At 44.8% G+C, this 6,000-nt stretch overlaps 1 pseudogene; it reads left to right on the top strand.

Moving 5' to 3' along the window:
- LOC124655959 overlaps positions 1-6,000 on the top strand; it is a 60,317-nt pseudogene that overhangs the window by 5,579 nt on the left and 48,738 nt on the right.

Genomic DNA, 6,000 nt, shown 5'->3' with positions numbered 1-6,000 from the left:
AACAGTGGAGATTTTCCCGACTCTACGATTCAAGCAAAATCTCGGGGCTACTTGACATAGGCATCCCAAATGGGCCTGCCAAAGATAGTACCCGGGGTTTAATGAAGGCCCACTACCCGAAGAATAAGAAGGTTCGAGAGCCCAAGATATATTAAGGAAAGTAGAGTTGTAATAGGAAGTGTTGTTTGTAATCTGGCGGGATGAGTTAGAAACCGTCCCGGACTCTGTAACTTGTACAAAACGAAACCCTCGGCTCCACCTCTTATATAAAGGGGGAGTCGAGGGACGAGGAGATCATCGAATCATTGTTCACAAACTCTAGTTTTCATAATCGTCGAGTACTTTTCGGCTGAAACCTTCGAGATCTTGCCCTCTACTTCTAACTAAACCCTAGCCTTTAACCCGTAGGCATTGACAAGTTGATACCTTGTCAATAGGGGATAAGTACACAAGCCATAGAATTAAAGATCAAGGAGGACACTAGCAAGCAACATAGGTAAATCTAGTCAAGGCGGTAGTACCGCAACCTGACCCGGTAGTACCGCTTGGACCGGTAGTACCGCCCGTGAACGAGCGGTACTACCACTCAAGCTCAGCACATCTAGATCGAGATTGAGGACATGGCAAAATAGTCCATAGTGTCACACATTGTTGCTAGCTAGTATCCCCATACATGAAGAGCTTCCAAGAAGGGTTCTCCACCACAAACCCCCTCAAACCCTAGCCTATGCATCTAGGGAGTTCAACACACCCTAGAGAGAGAGAGAGATTAGGCTCATACCGGAGGACATGGCGGAGAAGAGGATGGGGAAGCTTCTCCACGGAAAAGATTTGGCCGGGGACGACTGGAGGAGGAAATCGGGGCCGGTCTCCTCGAGGTCTTGAGCTTGGGGGCGCCGTTGGCTTGAGGTGGGTGGGGGTATGTGGTGATTTTGGGGAAGAACCCGTCCCACCCAGTACCTTAAGTCAAAAGCGCAAGCGGTAGTACCGCTCGTAGGAGCGGTAGTACTGCTTACCGGTACTTGCCCGGTACCTCGGGCGGTAGTACCGCTCCGGGGCAAACTTCTGAGAGTCGTCAGGTTACTGCCCCTAAGCGGTAGTACCGGCCTGAGGTCCGGTAGTACCGGCCTCCAAAGCTCAAAAACACTCAGATTTTGGTGTAGACTTGTGCTTTTAGACTGAATTGGCTCAAGAGGTAGATATTGGCTTAGGATTAGATGACGGAACTGTTAAGGTACTACTCAACCAAGCTTGCAAGAATCAAAGCATGAAAAGCCAAGCTTGGGTGAACCTCCCACAAAGAACACAGAGAAAAGAAAAACTAGAAACAAGGAAAAAGAAAAAGAAAATCAAAAAGAAAAAGAAAAAACAAAGAAAACAAGAAGAATCAAAAATGAAAAGCTCCTCAAAGAGGAGGTTGATGGCCGAGGCCACCGTGTGAGAGTAATGTGGTGTGAGGTCGCGTAGATGTATCTAGGACTCACGGCCACAACTCAACATGAAGCTCATTAGTCACTTAGTTGACAAATAGAGAATGTTTTGGATTTCTTTATGCATTATGGAGGAGGGATAGCTCAATAAGTTTAAACTGCACTCCCCCTAAGTCCATGCGTGCTTTCCATCTAGAAATATAGCACGACAGTGATATGTGTATACCCACTCTCAACGCAATGTCCGGATGAAACGCACAAAGGGAAGGAAGCAAACCTTATCGTTGACCGGTAGAGCATGAGATCATTTCCTTGTCGGTCTCATCAAAGGAGTGTTGACACTTGAGGTACTTTGGGGTTTCCATATTGTTGACCCTTACATATCTTGCCCTTGAGTATGTCTTGACGTACTTTGCTTGAGATATGAAAGGGCCTTGACGCTTTTGCACACCGGCGAGAATAGACCATAGGCATAGATTCTTATGAGGTCCTTTGATCTTCATTAAGGTTTAGGTCCTCGCCTTGACCCTCATTGTTGTCGATGCCGAACTTGAGGTTGTGTAAGAGGTGATCTTTCACTTGGTTGTTCAACGGAAGAAGCTTGGTCTTGTGGTGTATATGGCTCCACATAGGTGGAACTTCGTCCTTCCCGGGCACTCGTAGAAGGTAGCTTTTGAGGTCGGCGAGTGCCAACACCCATCCTTCCTACGGTAACCGGGGGAATTGCATCTCCTTTATCACAAGAAACACTTCACCCCTCCAAAGAACTATCATTTTCATCAAAAAGTTTCATCACACAATTCCGCAAACCACACAATAGACTCATACTCCATCATCATGTTTGAGTGTCTTCAACTAAGGTTTAGCTTCCTCTCCCGGACACCCCATGATGTTAGGGAAAGAATATGGCTAGGAGTATATGATGGATTCCTTCTTTGCCAATGAAGACATCCAAGATATTGAACTTGAACTCCATTCCATTGTTGCTCCTTCTTGTGAGGATCATGGTGTAGAACTTGCATTGAACTTGTTTGACAAACTTCATCATGGTTCATTTCCTTCAATGCAATTCCTACAAAACACGATCTCTACACAAGGAAGCATTTTCTATTAGTCCGAGACCGTGGCCTCTTGGAGATACTAGCTCCACAAGAGAGCCACCACATGTTCATTGTAATAGGTACAAAGACCAAATCGTGTAAATCGATGAACGAAGAGAATTGTAAACAAGGGTCTTGACAAGGTAGGGCGTAATCACCACCTTGTCAAGGCCCAATACCTTTAAGCTTGCTTGTGTTGTCGTCATGAGAAAAGATAGAGAGAGATGACTTGATGACGACAACAAATTCCTTGCTTCCGGTCATAAGACTTGTGGCTTCAATATCAACCACCCAATACGCACCACCGAAAGCAAGGCCCCTTCATGGATCAAGATTTGGAAATAGGAACCCATTTTTCAATGGGTCCTATCATGACGTTCCTCTTTATCTTGATCCTTCTTCCTCTCTTCTTCTTCTTTGACTTGATAGTCACTTCTCCTTCATTGCATGAGCCCTCATGGGCTTCAACTCTAGCTTCAATGACTCCTTCCAAGAATTGGGCTTGGATTTGGAGACTTTCAATTTCGGGTTTCAAGCGATTAACTTCATCTTCATGATCTGGGTGAGGGTGGGTGATGACAAATACTTGAACCTCTTTCTCCTTATTCACCCGGAATTGTTCCAATAATGCTTCTTCACGAATAGAATTCCTTTTCAAGAGCAAACGCTTGTGTCCTTCCAAGGTTGCTATGTCGTCCTCATGGTTGCAACAAATGTGGTCCTTGCTCGAGAGATGGTAATCTTTCAACGCTTCATCTTGTATGGACTTGATCACCATAAGGTTGTCCTTGCTCCTCTTTAGAGATGCAATTTCATCCTCATGGTTACAACAAGTGACATTTTCCTTGCTCAAACGAACCCACTCCATCAAGGACTCATTTTGCATATCATTCACTTCCACAAGTTTGGCCTTGTGTCTCTTTAGAGTGGCAATCTCCTCTTCATGGTCACAACATGGCACCTTCTCTTTACTCAAGCGATAGTACTCATCCAAGGCTTCCTCTTGGTTAGAAATAACTTCCAAGAATTTTGCATTGTGTCTTCTCAAGAAGCAAACTTCGTCAAGGAGCTTGTCACAACATGAACTGGGACCTTCATCTTCTTTCTTCTTGTACACTTCTTCTTGAGGATGCCTTCTCATCTCGGATAGGAGATCAAACTTGCTTTCCAAGGATTTGAAGTCCTTGGTAAGGGTTGCAACATCCTCAAGCAACCATTTGTGGCACCCCCGGGATCAGGGTTAGACAAATACCAGATCTTCGTCTGACATAAGCCTAACCTAGAGCTCGAGAGACTACAGTGAGAGAATCGGTAACACAACAGTGACTCTACGACTCAAACAAGTAATACAAGCTCATAACCGAGCGAAGAACCAAAGTATTACAAGCGAGAGGTCACCGACCCGACATACATCAATCAACGGAAGCAAAGTTATGCTATTAGACATAGCAAGATAGCAAAAGGCCTAAGAGGCCAGGAGCATAACGGCGACGTCCCAGCCCATAGATTCCAGGCTGCCACCTGGGAACCCCAAGCTACTCGTCGATGTCGACCTAGAAACCACCATCTGTTGGAGGGACTTCGTCTGAAACAAAAGCATGCAAAGCTGAGTACAGGGACTCAGCAAGACTTAGTACAACCTTTTAGCAAAGCGGGTATGCGGGCTTTCTGTAGAGCTTCTTTTGCGTAAAGCCAATTTTCCTTTAATAAACCAGAGGGAGAAGAAGCTCGACTACTCAGAACCTTTAAAAGGGGATAAGAGAGCGACATCTCGATCTCTATTGATCATCATATTGTATCCACCAACTCTTCATCATCTCGAACCACTATCCTCGGATCACCCCCTCAACACCCGGAGAAGGTGTCCGTAAACACACATTGGTTGCCAAGTTTTACGATTAGGTTCATGTTCTCTATGATCTCCACGTCCGTTCCCAAGTCGTCCGTAACCGTGGACACGGCTTTTCGAAAAGATTCATAACCCCGCAGGGGTGCACAACTTTACCCACACGTACCAGCCGACTCTTAATGCCAGATCATAAGCTCTCTTCCTTGGAAAGCCGGCAGAGGGTGGCTGACCACGACCTTTACCTTGCTGTCGCCGAGACCATGAGTCACGCGCTAAGGATTGTTCCGCCATAACGGGTCAAGTCCCGAAGCCGGTCCCTAACGATGTGAGCCGAGGTGGGTTTCCCTGCAGGCCGCAACCCCGAGCCACCACGACCACGCTTACCCGCTCGTTATGTACCTTTACCCCCAAGCCAAATGCAATGCATATGTCCAGATAACGCGCAAACTATGTGACTCATGGAATCTACTAGGCAAGTTAGTGAGTCGAGAGGGTACCATAATAGGGCCTCGTGTGGTTGTACGCTCGGTCTTGGTTCAAGAGGCGAGAACTCGGTTCCTAGGGTCGGCAAAAACGAAACAACCCACCACATCCCAATGTGGCCTCTCGTCTGAGCCTTTAATCATGTTTAACAACATCTCTACACTTACCACGTCAACCTGTCATGCTAGATTCATTTCATTGTATGGCTCCAGTCCGAAGACCGGAGTAAATAGCGTAACAAACTAAGCATGGCTAAGCATAAAGATATAAAGGCTCTAGCGATGCACACATGCCAAACCTAGTTATGCTAGGAGCAGTGGATCAGGTATTTGAGGCTACAAGGGTGGAACATGCAATAGATAGGATAACTCTACCTATCGATAAAAGACAGTTGAATCGTATGCAATATGTAGGAACCAGAGTAAAAGCATTTCAAAATCATATATGAACCAGGCTAGGGCTTGCCTTTGTCCCTGACAAACCAATATGGATCTTCGAGGATCCCATGCTTGACTTGTTCGTTGATGGACAATTATTGACCTTCGGTGATGTCGATCTTCATCGTCTCAGCAATTGCTCTATCGACCGCGAAGAAGCAAATACCGGAAAGGTAAAGAACAATCAACACATGGCATCGATGCAATGCGCATACAAGGACGATGATATGACATGTTAATATTAAAGAAAGTGATCTATAACATGTTCATCAATTTAAATAGGGTTGGAATGCATAATACTTTGCAATTCCATAAACCCCGCATATTAAAGAAGAGGGTTCATATGTTCTTCTATTAAGGACAGGGTTCAAAGTTGTTTAACAATGCATGCTTTTGATACTAAAGTGTAGATCTCATTTTTCTGAAGATTTTGATATATTATACACATTTTTCTGATTTAAAATGAAATAGTTATGAATTATACAAGTTTTGTTCATTTTCTGAAATTCCAGTAATTATTAAAATTCTGACATAGGGGCCCACTGTCATAGTTTTATTGTTTATCTAAAATTCTGGAAATGATTAAATTTCTGACGTCGGGACCCACCTGTCATGATTTTAATCTTTTACAGAAAAGATAAAACAAAATAAAAGAAAAGCAAAAAGGCCGGGTCCCACCGGAGTCAACCGCCGGTGGTTGA

The sequence above is a fragment of the Lolium rigidum genome, chromosome 5 (assembly GCF_022539505.1).
Source record: "Lolium rigidum isolate FL_2022 chromosome 5, APGP_CSIRO_Lrig_0.1, whole genome shotgun sequence".
Taxonomy (NCBI): domain Eukaryota; kingdom Viridiplantae; phylum Streptophyta; class Magnoliopsida; order Poales; family Poaceae; genus Lolium; species Lolium rigidum.
Note: the sequence above shows the minus strand (reverse complement) of the source record. Positions and strands in the feature narration are given on the sequence as shown.